The following is a 16,445-nucleotide window of genomic DNA, read 5'->3' as shown; positions in this document are numbered from 1 at the left end:
CTGCTTTCAAGATAACATTTTTATTGAGAGAGGGAAGCATAAGCAAACACTAAAAAAAGACAGTTTGTAGCCAAAGACATTTTGCATGTGACCATAGGTATACAGACCTGGCACCCACAATACCTGTGGAGGTTGATCAAATCGAAGGTTAGACATCTGACTCAAGGCTTAGAAGTCTTTACATATTGAAATTAATTATTCTGTCCTCTAAATTGGTTGCAAATACCTGGGAGTATCTGAATGCAAAGATATTACACCAATTTCACTCCAGCAGCATTTAAATGTTACATTCTCAGCACCCACTGGTTTGGATAGGATATATTAAAGTTGCATTTCCCCTCAAACTAGAGTATCCCCAGTCTGATCTTAATTTTTTCCCTCTATTTGTTGGGAGTATCTAGAGTTATATCCAGCTATAAAAAATAAATATTTATATAACAAAAATGCAGTATCTTTTCTGATTGTTCATTATTTCTGATCTTTAAGGCAAAAGGCCACTCTGGGTTACCTAATAGGATGTGGCCCTCAGTATTTGAAAGTCTACCTTTCATTGCACTTCTAAAGAGATTGGAGAGGATGGTGAACCCTGTTGTTTTTTCCTGTCTTTCCATTCTAAAGGCATTCATTCCTCCTCCACTGCAACAGAGAAGAAAGGGGATACTCGAGTCTTGCTTTGGCTTGATTTCTTTCTTTCTCCTCTCACACCTGCATGTGCCAGGCCATCTGTAGCTGATTCTTGCTGGACGTATATTCCCATAGTTCTCAAGGTGGGCTGAGAAGGTACATGGTCCCTCCCTGCAGGATTGCTCTCAGATAGGCTTTTTGTTTCTTTGTGGGTTTTTTTGGCTTTTGTTTTTGTTTTTTCTGTATTTTAGGGCCATTCCCAGGCTAGGAGTCACATCGGAGCTGCAGCTGCTGGCCTATGTCACAGCCACAAGCAACATGGGATCCAAGCCACACCTGTGACCAGTACCACAGCTCACAGCAACACCAAATCCTTAACCCACAGAGCGAGGCCAGAGATCGAACCCACATCCTCATACTAGTTGGGTTCATAACCCACTCAGCCATGGTGGGAACTCTGTCAGATAGCCATTTTGTAATGGGGAGACTGATAGTCTTTCTCCTCTGGATTTTTTTGTTGTTATTATTAGTTTATTTTCCCTCCTGTGGCACCTTGGGAAAAAAAAAAAAAAAAACCTCAGCCTCTAACTTATTGAATTTTAGGAACTCAAAATAGTATGGTGAGAAGATTCGTAATTATACCTATCTCTCAGGGCATAATGACTTAATTAATATACCCTTCATGAGACTTTGCACTGTGGGAAGCACACAGCTGCATTTGCTGATGGAAATTAAGGTGTCGTGAAGTGCAGACACATGAGTGTTTTGATTGTGTGTGTGTTTTAAATGTTTAATATAGATTTTTTTTCTCCCTTTTGGTTTAATTTCTGCACAGAAATCGGCTCCTCCCTTTCATCAGCCTGTGGATGATAAATGCGGAGGAGGACAAAAGCATGTAAAGTTGAAGCTACTAAAGTTGCTGATGACAAAAATCAATCATAGCTGGATATTTCTGGCCCAAGGCTATTTCAAAACAGGCATTTTACTATAGCTTTTTTTTTTCTATTTTTCCCAATTATTAACCTAAGAGGATTTTAAAATGGTTTAAGGGTAGGTGTTTTGTTTTCAGTCTCCTCACCTGCATGGATTCTTAGGGGCCACATATTTCCCTTTTTTTAGGTTTCCTAGATCCCATGTGAATTTACCCTCCACCTTTTTCAAAAAAAGTCACTGTATCGCGTGGCACTGCTAAATGTCTTTCGCTTATTAGAAGTGGGAACTAGAGTTCACACTGGCAGAGTGGCTTAAGAATCTCACTGCAGCGGCTTGGGTCACTGCAGAGGTACAGATTCAATCCCTGGCCCGGCACAGTGGGTTAAGGATCTGATGTTGCTGCAGCTATGGTATAGGTCGAAGCTGTGACTTGGATTCAACCCCTGGCCCTGAAACTTACATATGCTGTGGGTGAGCCATTGTGACAGACAGAGAAGTGAGAATAGCTTCTGCTTCAGCCATTTAAGCTCCTTACTAGGAAACCTCAAATATCAGTGAATCTCAATAGACACTTGTGTCATTTCTGATGGAGGGAAGTTGAGGCCAAGGCAGCCATTGAACATGGACCAGATTGTCTAGGTGTCTCTCCCCAACTCCACCAGCCATCTCTTGCTCATACACTCTTTTTCTCTCTTTTACATGGAAACTTTTGGAAAGAGGAGACCATATATGTGTGACAGTGATTTTACCTATTAAATTTATGTGCTAAGAACTTGGGTGACAAGAAACTGGGAAAAGTCCAATCTAGTAATTTGATAAAACTGAAAGAACAGTGGTCAAATAAAAGAGCAGTTTAAACCAAATGTTGAGTCAAGAGAAATTTCAAAAGACAGTGGAGGAATAAGTTCAATATAGAATTGTGTGGTCTTGTGGCTGATGGTGGTGGTAGAATTTCATTTTATTTCATTTTATGGTAAAAAAGTTCACACACTTCAGTTACCTCACATTCATTTTTTTTTCGGTGAGACTAAACTGAGGAAGCATAGAACAAAACAAATGAGCTGCTTCCAACCCAGAATCATGAGAAAAATTGAGACAGAATTTTTAGTGGTTTAAGTAATTTCATGTCAAAAATCCATAGAAATTATATTCAAAAGTCCAAAACAATAATGTAGATTATAATGAGATTTTCTGAAAACATTTTGAGCCTGCAGAGGGGCTCCAAACATCTGAATATGCATTCCCAAGGTCATAAAAGCTACAAAGGAATAAATGTAGGTTGTTGGAATTACCAAGGGGCAGATTTGACATTGAGAGACAACACACACTCAGGAGTCAGGATGCTGGTGCTGGAATCTGGATTCTGCCTGTTACTACTGTGTGAATGTGCTGCAGTGAACTGTGAACTCCCTCTTGGCACAAAGAACTTGCCTGAACACTTTGCTAAGACACTTGGTCAAACATTACTCTGGCTTCTACCTGCCCAAGACTGTGTCCCTAAAGGTGACCCCAGCCCCTGTCCTGAAGTGTTTGCTGGAGCAAATGCAATGCTGCCTAACAACAAAACATACTTTGTCCAACTCCACATTGCCAAACTATTTTCAGTAATTTTCCACTCATCTCCCTTCTGTAATTTTCCGTTTTCCCAAAGATGCCTTTGAGGTTCACCTTTGGTCTGAGTTAGAGCTCAGTTTATATTGGAGTCTCTTCCTTACTACAGTAGTCTAAATAAAATCTGTCTTGCTACCCTTAACAAGCATCTAGTGCTGTTTCTTTTGACAGCATTCTTTATGCTTCAGTTTCCTACCTCTAAAATGGTGGTATTTATAATACTTTCCTCTCTGTGTTGTCATAAGGATTAGTGAGTACACATTTTTTAAATGCTATATAAATGTTTATTAAAATAATAAATTCTAGCTAACCATTTAAATGCAGGAATTTGCTATAACTTGTCCATCATGATTCCACATTAGTTTTCTTGATCATCTGGTCCCCAATCTAATCCAAGGTCACAGTCCAATGTCAGTATGTCAAACCTTCTTCTCCATTACTCACTCTCCCTCCCACCTGTGATGCTCATATCTGCACCTTCTCTGACAACAGGAACATCATGAAATCTTGATAAGATTGCTCAGTGAACATTTCTTTACGAAACCTCTCATCATTTTTTCTTTGGTCCCAAGTATTGTCATCATCTTTTATAACACTTAGCCCAGTATGTGTGCACTCTTAGATGTCTTGGTATTTCAAGAACACTTAAAATTTTGCTTTTCAGTTTACAGTGTGTTTTTATATACACTGTCTTAGGACTCATTACAATACTATAATAAACATTTTTATTATTTTACTAATAAAATACATAAAGAAACAAAATTTTAAATAGTAAATTGAATGAGTTCACTTAGTTTGCAAATATGGAGGCCAGAACTTTGCCAGAGAGTCTTTTCTGGGTAGAAATCTGGCTTCACTACTTATTGGAGGAGTGTTCTTAGGCCAATTAATTATTCAGAACCTTCGTAAAATGGGATCATAATATGCTTTTCAGCAGTTGCTGTGGTACTTCAAAACCATGATATATACATAATAGCTTGGAAGTGTATGTTTAATAGAAAACAAATGGCTATAGACTGAATGTTGATATCCCCCAAGGTCAAATGATGAAACCTAACCTTCAATGTGTGATTATTGGAGGTGGGGCTCTTGGAAGTTGATTAAGTCATGATGGATGGAAGAGTCCTCATGAATGGGACTAGTGCCTTTAAAAAAGATGTTAGAGATACCTCAGAAAACTAAATCTAGAACTGCCATAGGATCTAGTAATCCCACTCTTGGGCATATATCTGGACAAAATTTTCATTGAAAAAGATACATGCACCATTTGTTCATTGCATTGCTATTCAAAATAGCTAAGGAAACAATCTTAATGTTCATTGACAGATGAGTGGATTAAGATGTCATACATATACATAATGGAATACTATTCAGCCATAAAAAGAACAAAATAATGCCATTTGCAGCAACATGGATGGAACTAGGGGCTCTTACACTAAGTGATGGAAGTTAAAAAGAGAAAGACAAATACCATATGATATCACTTATATCTGGAATCTAATATATGGCACAAATTAACCTATATGCAGAAAAGAAACAAACTCATGAACATGGAGAACAGACTTGTGGATGCCAAAGGGGAGGGGAAGGGAGTGGATGGACTGGGAGTTTGGGGTTAGTAGATGCAAACTATAGCATTTGCAGTGGCTAAGCAGTGTACATCACAGGGAACTATATCTAATCACTTGTGATGGAACATGATGGAAGATAATGTGAGAAAAAGAATGTATATATATATAACTGGATCACTCTTCTGTACAGCAGAAGTTGACAGAACATTTTAAATCAACTATAATAAAAATAATAAAAAAGAAAATATTAAAAAAAAAGATGTCAAAGAAGTCTGCTTTGCCCCTTCCACCTTCCACCACATCTGGACACAGCAAAAAGATAGCTGTCTAAATCTAAACTCAGTTTCTGAAATTTTGGAATACCAATGCTCTCAAAACTTGTTACTAGATAAATAGATGATACCTCTTGATAATTCATGTAATTTGCAAAAAGACTGTTGTTCTTCCCTTTGGAAAAACCAATTCTCTGTATTTTTCAGATGTCGTATATCTTTGTGCAACTTCTGTTCAGATATATCTCAAATAATATAAAAAGTTAAACAGACTTTTGTTCAGTCTAGTACAATCATAATGAGTATTGGTGCCAAATGGAAAATATGTATTTAATCAGAATATTGACTTTATACTGATAGACTCAATATCTTTATAGCCAACAAATATAAAGTGAGTGTTAGAAGAATTATAGAGGGAACCTATTTTGATGTATTAAAGAGGCAGGGTAACGCAGTGTAAGAAGCAAAGGCTTTACACTTAGACCTTAATTAGATGATTCTTCCAATTACTATTGGAATGGACTTGAGACTGTCTCTTTGCCATAGCCTCAGTATCTCCATCTAAATACTCAAGGTTCTGATAGACATATCACAGGACCTTTCTGAAAATTAAATTAGGTAACACAGTTATTATATATAATACCCTCCACATGGTATTAAATTATTATATACTAGCCATATGCTCATATGCATAAAATATGAAAATTATTCAAAGCACTAACTGATAACTATTAAGAGTCCAGCTTATAATACATGGAAGTCTTTCCTAAAGCATTTTATAACATATTTGAAAATATGAGACTACATACTTAAATAATTCTTTTTCTTCTCTTTTTTTTTCTTATTAGGGACACACTAGCAGCATACGAAAGTTTCAAGGCTAGGGGTCAGATGAAAGCTACAGCTGCCAGCCTACACCACAGCCACAGCAATGCAGGATCTGAGCTGCGTCTGTGACCTACACCACAGATCACAGCAACGCTGTATCCTCAACCCATTGAGCAAGGCCAGGGATCGAACCCGCATCCTCATAGTCATATTTGTTTCTGCTGTGCCACAATGGGAACTCCCTAAAATAATATTTCTTATTTTACAATTTATATAAGCAGAGTTCCCTTGTGGTTCAATGGTTTAAGTATCTGGTGTTGTCACTCCAGTGGCCCAGGTCACTGCTTTAGTGCAGGTTTGATCCCTGGCCTGGGAACTTCCACATGCCATGGGTGTGGCAAAAAAAAAAAAAAAAAAAGATTCATATAAGCAATGAAGTTCAATTCAGCATGTTTCCAGGACTGTTGGCCTGGTATGGTAGAACACAGGTATGTTGGGGAATAAGTGATACATAATAGGTAGATTTCCACATTTCAGTAACATACTTGTTCTCTATCAAAATGGCCTGGTGTGTTTGCATCCCAAGAAACTCTGGATGGAGTATGGAGCAAGCTCTGCAGATTACATAAGAAACCAGGATTCTGTTTCCCAGCAGGAGATACACCCTTGGAACTGGGTTTTGGTAGACTGTGATGGAGTGTCCATATGTCTGAAAGAGAGAATATTTACAAGTTGAAATATGTTCTCTTGGCACGTGGCCTTTCAGAGATGTGTTGACTAGAAGAGGCTGACTGGTTGGGTACCAAGTCACCTTATGAAGTGACAGTTCCCACAGTGAAATCTACCATCTGCTGGCTCATAGCCTTGGACTCAGAATTGTCAGCACTCCTGTTTGATTGGATTTGAAGATGCCAGTTTATGCTAACAAAGCTCATTTGACCAATGCTTGAGACTTGAGTGCCAACTAAATAATTCATAATAAACAGAAACAGAACTGCAAAATATTCTGGAGTCTTACATAGGAGAAACTAAAACATTCTCTCCCTAGTGGCAGGTTATACTGATGGGAAGACAAATGACATTCAGTATTTCAATATCTATTTCCCCTACTTCTTTATATATTCAGAATTCTAAATTCCAACTGGACACGTGACCCTGCAACTAAAGATTTTCTCGCAGCTTGGGGTGGCCATGCATTCATGTTCTTCCCAGTGCTCCTGTGGATGGACTAGATAAGAAACTCTTGAAAAAAGAGTCGTACCCTGTATTGCCAGCTGCGTGGAACATGTGGTGACAGCCAGAACAGCACTATACTCCAAAAGACATGTCACATACTGAAAGTGGTCAAGAAAGCAATTTGAAGAATTCTGGATTTCTAGCCTCACACTCTTTATGTGTATGGACTGCTTTCATGGAAAGAGAAATAAGCATCTGTTGTTTAAGATACTGATATTTTGCCCTTTGGTACAAACAACCCAATCAGTTCCTTAACTAATAATCACTTTGACACCTCTTCATGTTCTTGAGGTACAGCATCTGTGCCAATTTTTAGTGTGATAGAACTTGAGAGAAGTTTGCAGTCAGACAGAGAGTTTTAGAGGAATCAGAGCCAGGTCTGGAAGGATTTGAAAGCGAGGGCCATGCTGAGCAGAAGTCGAAGACGAAATGATGGTGGCATAGAGAGAGAGACATATGGCTTCTATTACGCCTAAAGCAAAACGGTTAATTCAGTAAATAAACTCAGATAAATGATGGAGGAACACCCTAATTATTAGCTAGATGCTTTGATTAACCACATTATTGTTTTCCATAATTCTGAGATATTTCCAGGAAGCATATACAAGGAAGAACTTGAGAAATCCGTTATTTACATTCTTATGACTTATATCACTTATCTGTTGTCCTATTTCACTATTTTGATGCTCCTTAGAAATAAGCCCAGAGAGGGGATCTGGAAGCACAAAAGGGAATTAAAAGAGTATGTAGTCTTATCTTTTCAGTTCCTTTTAGCCCCTAAGAGGAAAGCTGCTATATAAATCCCACCAAAAAATAAAAAAATGCATGTGTGAGCTTTATGTTCAGGTTTGGGAATGATTCATAATTTCAGATAGCTTCACCCTGCCAACTGTCTAAAATAAAATCCTGTTTCCCTACTGAGGACTAATCACATTCAAATTAGTAGAGCTTAAAGCAATGGATAAAAATAGGAAGAAGAAATGAAGAATAAAAGGATCATGGATGAAAATGTAGTTTTGTAGAATTAGTTACCTTCCTGGTTTTTTTTTTTTAAGTTGTTCTCCAAACAAAGCCATCTGGGTTGGAAGGATTTAGTTTTTCTCTTTCTCTGCCTTTTTGAAGCCAGTACGTTGTGATGTGGTTAGTTTTGCCCACTCAAGTCTCTAGTTAATCTGCTTGTGCCAGAGGGAGAATTATAAACTCAGTGAGAGGGGGGTCTGCTCTGCCCTTTCTCTCTCTTTAACTTACTGCTTTAAGATCATGTCCTGATGTCAGTATTGCTTCTGTTTTATAAATGTAAGTTTTTATGCAATAACAGAAAATGTTGTTGGCCATCACTTTATTCTAGTAAAACATGAATAGTAAAGATCTGCATACCATGAATCTTTATTCCCCATATACCATTGCATCAAAATGTATAAATAAAAACATTACTTAAAGGAAAATGGTGAAAACTACAATTCTATAACAAGTAATTAATTTTCTGTCTAACTCCTTGATGGATCAAAGCATGAGTAAACAGCAGACCTGGCTATCATAACCAACAAAGTAAATATTACAGCTCAGATTTAAGAGGGTGTGAATACAGGTGCGTTGCGCACCATTAGTGAATATAGATGTGGACTCAGTGGAGGGCAGTCTGGCATCACCCATCAATAGCTGCAAACTCCATTTTTAAGAATTTGTCCTAAATATACACACTTGTGTGATGCAAACATCTGTATACAAGAATGTCTTTAGAAGCATTGCTTCTTAATGGTAAATACAAAAAACAAAAAGTCAAAAAATAAACTAGAAAAAAAATAAAGAAATAAACTAGAAATAATCTAAATGTTAACCAAGAAAAGAGAAGTTAATATATAAATGCAATGATAGGTATAAATGCAGTCTTTAAAAAGAATGAGAGTTTATATGTTTCCAAGAAATCCTGAGTGAAAAGTATAATCAAGGAGAAACATAGTTGCCATTGTGGCTCAGTGGTAAGGAACCCAACTAGTATCCATGGGGTTGTGGGTTCGATCCCTGGCCTCGCTCAGTGGGTTAAGGATCTGGCATTGCCATGAGCTGTGGTCTAGGTTACAGACACAGCTTGGATCTAGTGTTTCTGTGGTTGTGTTGTAGGCTGGCAGCTGTAGCTCTGATTCGACCCCTAGCCTGGGAACTTCCATATGCTGCAGGTATAGCCCTAAATAGAAAAAAAGAATAAACATAAAATTATTAACGATCATTCATATATATGTAAGCACATGTGTGGAAATTCTTTGAAAGATTACATTAAAATATTGAATGAGTTTATCTTTCTGAATTAATCTTATGCATAAGGGTTGAGATGGGGATAGATACTCTTAGGTTTTTTTAATATTATATGTTGATTATATATATGTCTTTCCTAGGGCCGTACCCACAGCATATGGAGGTTCCCAGGCTAGGGGTCTAATCGGAGCTGTAGCCCTGACCTTTGCCAGAGCCACAGCAACATGGGATCCAACCTGAGTCTGCGATCTACACCACAGCTTACAGCAACACCGGATCCTTAACCCACTGCTTACAGCAACACTGGATCCTTAACCCACTGAGCGAGGCCAGGGATTGAATCCGCAACCTCATGATTCCTAGTCAGATTTGTTAACTACTGTGCCATGACAGGAACTCCAATAATATTTTATAATATTTAAATATGTTTTGAACTTTTAAAAAAAATATGGGTGTCCCAGTTAAGTGGAAGTAGTATTGGGTGGATTTCTATTTTTAGATTAAAATGGAATGGATTGGGAGCCAAGGCAATGGCTGAGAGGTATTCAAGTTTTTCTGCAAACTTAACCATACATATGATGTCACATCCTTAGCTTCCCTGGGTCCTGTGAGACTGTCCATTTGCCATCATGAATATTAGTGTAAAGGAAATTAATCATCCGCTGCTCTGGGAGAAGTTATGTGGATGTAGCTGAAGGCTTCAATTTCCTGCTTTGCTCCTGGGTTATCATGACCAAGAACCAGAACATCCTGCTTGTATAAGAGCAGTTCATACCCAGAGACAGTGGCCTGCTGGCCCTCACCATCCCTCCTCCCCCCTTTAATGAGATACCCAATTTGGATATTTCATTTCACACTTGTTTTCTCTCACTGCAGGTGACCCAGTGCTCATCACATGCTCACATCCCTAAATGTAAACACCTCAGCACCTGCTGACAATTCATATACCCTACTTTCCGGGTACTGATGGAAGAAAAGTATTTTATGTGTCACAGAACTTCCTTTTCTCTCTTAGTGATTCCCAAGTCTGGGACTCAGTTTTCTCACTTTTTAATTCTTAAGGGAACCTATAATTAGTGAAGACAAAGCTATACTTAAAATCCTAACCAAGTAACTATTTATTTCATTCGCCTTAAAAAACAAAATACAATTTGAGTGTTATATTCTTTGACATACATGAAAATGCAAGATTTAGAAATGATTTTGGTAAGTGTCTTGCACCTCTGCACAATAGACTTAAAAATGCACACAGGTGACTCCTATCACATGGGAGCAAGTGAAGAATATGCAGAATTGGAGGTGAAGAGACCTCCCCTTCCAACCTCCCCTCCCACTGGGCAGGGGATGAGCTGGTGATCATTGCAGAATTGCGTGTTCATTCCCATCTAGGCTCAAGTTTTGAGAGTTGATCTTCCAAGTGAATGACTATTTATGACTCCACAGGCCCCATGACCAGGGTGGGCTTCTGAATTAAGTGTATTTTGTGAGATTTTATATTTAGGATACTTGGAAACAGGACACTGAGGTCTGGTCAGTTGGTTCTTGGTTTTGGAACAGCAAGATCTCTAGCTCTGGGGCTGTGACATTTTTTCCCCCATATGTACCTGGGAGGGTGGATAAGCTGGTCTGCAGAGAGAAAGGAAGAGATTGTATGTCCTATAGCAAGGGACAAAGAAGGTTTTTTTGTTTGTTTGTTTGTTTGTTTTTTTCTCTTTTTGTTCTTTTTTAGGGCCGCATTTGTGGCATATGGAGGTTCCCAGGCTACAAGTAGAATTGGAGCTGCAGCTGCTGGCCTACACCACTGCCACAGCAATAGCAGTGCAGGATCTGAGCCATGTCTGTGACCTAAACCACAGCTTAGGGCAACACCGGATCCTTAACCCACTAAGCGAGGTCAGGGATCAAACCCACAGCCTCTTTGATACTGGTCACGTTCATTACCACTTGGCCACAATGAGAACTCCCAAACAGCAGTTCTTGATGAATTTCTAGTCCAATCCTGCCTGTTTCTGAATTGTTTATTCATAAGCAAGAGAAAAACTTACCTAAAGTTCCTTAAGCCAAAATGAAAAAAAAAAAAAAAAATCTTGGTTATGGGATTAAAGTACCAGGGAGGGTTACAGGAAAGGTTTGATCTAGAACCAAGGTATTTTTTCTACACCAAAATTTTTTTTCCATTCCTTGACTCCACTACCTTAGGAAAAAAAATACTTCTTTATTCTGAGACAGTTTCATTTCTATAGTGTCAAAATGGTTGCCAGTATTTCCTGTTGATAAATTCAGGTTAAAGTGCAGAAGGAGAGAAAAATCTTTTTCCAGAAATCCACTGAAATTCATCATGTGTCTTAGCAACTCAAATTGAGTCCTTGAATGCAAGTTCTGCACCCAGCATTATCATGAACTGAATTTTGTTCCCTTGAATTCATATGTGGAAGCCCTAGAACAGAGTGTGACTGTGTTTGGAGATAAGGCCTTCAGGGGGGTAATTAAAGTTTGAATATGTTTCTAAGGGTGGGGGCTTCATTTTATAGAACTGGCATCCTTGTAAGAAGAGGAAGAGACATCAGCTCTCTCTCCTCTTCCCTCCTTCGCAGAGAATACAGAAGGAAGGTGGTCCATAGCAACCAATAAAGAGAACTTTGACAGTAACTCCAATGGCACTTTGATCTTGCACTTCTGCCCTCTAGAACTGTGAGGAAATGAATTTCTGCAGCTTAAGCCCCCAGCCTGTGATTTTGTTATGGCAGCCCATGCAGACTAAATGCAAGGGCTTTGTGATTTGCTTTGATAGAACTAGGTCTGCTTTAGTGTTTCATAAAATGTCATTGGCTGAGCTTCAGCTTTTCATAAATTCCTGAATACAGAATGTAAAGTGCTTATTTCCTGAAGAAGCCTGACCCTTTCTGCCATAAAGTGTATAGTTTTCATCGAATGTTCAGAATATCCATGACCCACAAACAGATTTTATATCATTAGCTCTCACACTTTGTATCAGAATCACCTAGAGGACCAACAAAAACACAGGTCACTGGGCTCCATTCAGAATCTCTGATGCAGAGTTCCCATTGTGACTCAGCGGGATAAGGACCCAACATAGTTTCCATGAGGATGCAGATTTGATCCCTGGCCTTGCTCAGTGGGTTAGGAATCTGGCGTTTCTGTGGCTGTGGTGCTGGCTGGCAGTTGCAGCTCCGATTGGACCCCTAGCCGGCGAACTTCCATAATCCTCAGGTGCGGCTGTAAAAAGAAAAAAAAAAAAAAAAAAAAACCAGGATCTCTGATGCAGCCCTTCTGGGCTGGGTCCAATAATTTGTATTTCTAACAAGTCGTCAGGTGCTGCTGGTGGTGCAGGCACCATGGTCTAAGAAACACCAGTTTGTATATAAATTTCACTCTCCCTGAATGAGTAGATCTTTCCTCATGCTCTGACTTACCAAAGGCTCCTGACTCCCAAACACAGCTGTTCTATTCCTCTGCAGGAACAAAGCTGGCTCCTGAATAACTTTGCTTAGAGATTCCAAAGGAACCACAAACACTATCCACAACTGAAATTGGCATTTCCCCATAAAGCCTCTCTCCTTTCTTTCCTTCTCTTTCTCCCTTTCTTTCTCTTTCTTCCTCCCTCCCTCCCTCCCTTCCTTTCTTTCTTTCCTCTTTGGCTGCCTTGCAGCATATGGAGTTCCTAGGCCAGGGATCAGATCCAAGACGCAATTGTAACCTACACTGCAGTTGTGGTCATACTGGATCCTCAACCCACTGTGCTGAGCTGGGGATCAAACCTGTGTCCAAGAGCTCCAGAGAGGCTGGTGATCCCGTTCTGCCACAGCAGGAACTACTAAAACCTCTTTTCTTACCTGCGCACCTCTGTCCTCCTTTGTACCATCTCCCAAACCTGGGATCTGGAAAACATCCTTGAGATCCCTTTGAAGCCCCATCATCCTCTCCTTAATATGTTTTGAGTCAGAGTGCATGTGTTTTATCCTCTCTGACACTATTTAAGTTCAGGCTCTCACCTTTAAGACTGTGGAAGCTGCTCTCAAAGACAGCAGCGTTAGGATGCCAGACACATCTGCCTATGTCACTTCCCTACTGAATTCTCCTCCACAATTCGACACTGCTTATGGACAGAGAGTTTGCGGTAGGTAGATGCAAACTATTCCATTTAGAATAGATAAGCAATGAGATCATACTGTACATTAAAGGGAACAATATCCAGTCTCTTGGGATAGACCATGATGGAAGATACTATGAAAAAAAGAATGTACATATATGTATGACTGAGTCACTGTGCTGTACAATACAAATTGACTCAACACTAAATCAACTATACCCTAATAAAAATTAATTTAAAAAAGAAAGCAGATCCCTAAACATGCAGGCAAGTCCTTTTAGAATAGAGTCACTAGTGGCCTTTTGTTTTCTTCTTCTACTTACTTCCTACCCTGCACTCTGCCAAACTGTTATGTCCTTCAGTTCAGGGCCTTTCTACAGAAATGCTCCCAAGTGTGACCTCCTTCTAGAGGTGTCTTTGGCTGTGAAACTGACAGTACTAATGGCCTGAACCTAGCTAGAACACATATTGGGACTTGAACCCATGTGCCAGAACTCAGACTCAGCCAAAACCTAGATTGGGACTTGAACCCACGTGCTGGGACTCGAACCCAACCAAAAGCCAAACTGGGACTTAAACCCACGGTTTTAAATTTGAGTTACTCACCCAGTGTCTGGACTCACTAAGGTTCAGGTTCTTTATACCTCCCTGCAGAAGGAATTCAGCGAGAGACAAAGTGATAGGCAAGAAATTGACTTATTAGGATAGGATGCTTGTAAGAGATGCAAGCTGGAAGGCAAGGAAGCTCAGCCCAAGGATCAGGTGAGCTACAGTTTCATCATCCAAGGGGCATCAGGGCTCAAAAGGCCTGCCTCTTCCTTTCCCGGGAATAATAGTTCTTCCATAGTATCAGGTAAGGTGTGTATTCAAATCCTCTGAAGGGCAGTCCTCAACTCCTGCCCTTGGTCTGAATCTGAAGGCAGGCCTCATCCCATCCCACACCCAATGATCTGAGGCAATTCTCACACCTCCACTAATTAAGCAAGCCTGCCTTACCTGGTTCTGTTGGCTTTCTTGAACTTAAACAGTGATATCCCACCATCCCCCAGGTTTCCCTCTTCATCTATGACCTTCTATTGGGACTTCTACAACCACCTGTGCCTACTCTATCGCTATCAACTCTACCCACCCTCACTTCCTCCAATGGGCCTGAATGAGTCAGGTCTCTGCTTCCCATGAAGATCTCAGGGATACCACATAACTACTGTATCGCCATTGTCTTTGTTCTGGTCTCCCTCACTGGTTATACTAGCACTAGTTGGTTGCTCTTGTCTTGTTATTAGCTTAATGTTTTGCATCCCCTGTACCCAAGCAGAGCAAATGGCACACAATGGAGGCTGTTCCCACTATACCCTCAGTCCATGATGGGGAAGTTGTAGCAATGTCTGGGGGAAGCTCTTTGCCTATTGACTGGTACCCCACAGCATCATATTGAGGATGCAGTACATCCTACTGTACATGTAAGCATGGCTGGTTGGTCAGTCTCCCTTTAGCTTGTCTTCACAATTCTCAGTGTAAACCATGGGATGTTAAATATTTTAGTCAAATTCAGGCACACATTTTGAAGAGAATTCATCTGAATGCTCTTTTTAAGATCTGGTTACTGTGGTAATAGAGAAGGCTTTGCAACACCTGCAAATGGATGACTTTCAAAGTATAAAGAATAACCTGAATTGTGCATGCTTAGTTCAATTATAGCAGCTTATTTCTGAGGCTAGTTTAGGAGGAAAGATAATCATCTGTAGGCAAATGCAATTTTGTTGTGAATAAGCCTCTTAAGATGAGAGAATTAAGACTGACATTAATTATACATAAATCATTATTGTATTTAACTCCTTGGTTAGGGAGAAAAAGACATATATAATGATGGTGAAAATTACCAGTATTTATTTAGGTTATAGTAGGAAATCTCCTTTCTCACATCCTTAAGGAATACCATCTGGCTTGAAATATTGGAGCTTGCTAAATGCTCTCTAATAACAAGAGTACATTGAATTGATTTGAAAAGTGTATTTTTTTTTCTTTCCTGAGAGCAGGAATGAAAGCAATCTCTGTAATTCTAATTAGTTAGTACATTACATTTTTGTAAAGGGGCTATTTTCTTTTAATTCTTTCTCTCTCGAGACATTTTGAGATTACATATTCCAGCCAAAGTGGACATCTGAAATTGACTGCCTGCATTACTTCTTTGCCTGCCAATTTTTGTTTAATGTTTCCAATACTTTGACATATTTGATGCTGACTTCTTGTTATACTGCATTCTCTCTAAAATGTCCACATGATTATACTGGTAAGTGTTCAATTTTTCTTTCTCTGAAATTCGTTGTAGTGATGTGGCAGAGTGGAAAGGGACTGAATTAAGATAAAGGCTTGGCTTCACATCTGGGATGCCATTGGCCAGCCTTGAGTCTCCGTGGAGCTCAACTTCCCCTTTAGCCAGAAAGGAATTAAACTATTTTATGTTGCCTCCATGGCAAATTATAAACTTTGATAAATATAATACATTACCTGACATATAATCTGTGCTCCCTTCTGAGGACTTACCACAGTTTCAATTTTTATATTTATTCTGTGATTCCTTTATAAAGATCTGCCCTACTTTTGGGCTGTGATTTCCATGACAGTGGACGCACATCAGCTTTGTTTGTGTGATAGCCATAGAATCTAGCATATAATGGTAGCTTGGCAAAATATTTGTTGAATAGTGAAAGGGAAATTATAGTCTATAATCAACAGCCATGGACCTTTGTTTGGCTTTACCGGTGGATGAAGTATTGTTAATGGTCTTTTGTTTTTGGTTTTTTTTGAGTACAGAAAGTAGAATAAAGCATGATCAGAGTTGTGTTTAATAGGTTGTGTTGAGCAGTTCTAAATGGCCTGATACACATACATATTAAGGATATTATGCATAAATAAATAAACTTACAAGGATATATTGCACAGCATAAGCACTATAGCCAGTATGCTATAGTAACTTTAAATGGAGAATAATCATAAACATATTGA

Source organism: Sus scrofa, chromosome 15 (assembly GCF_054392235.1).
Source record: "Sus scrofa isolate SSC_HxYL_T2T_F1_AM1 chromosome 15, Sscrofa_HxYL_maternal_Yorkshire_Landrace_v2.0, whole genome shotgun sequence".
NCBI lineage: Eukaryota > Metazoa > Chordata > Mammalia > Artiodactyla > Suidae > Sus > Sus scrofa.
Note: the sequence above shows the minus strand (reverse complement) of the source record.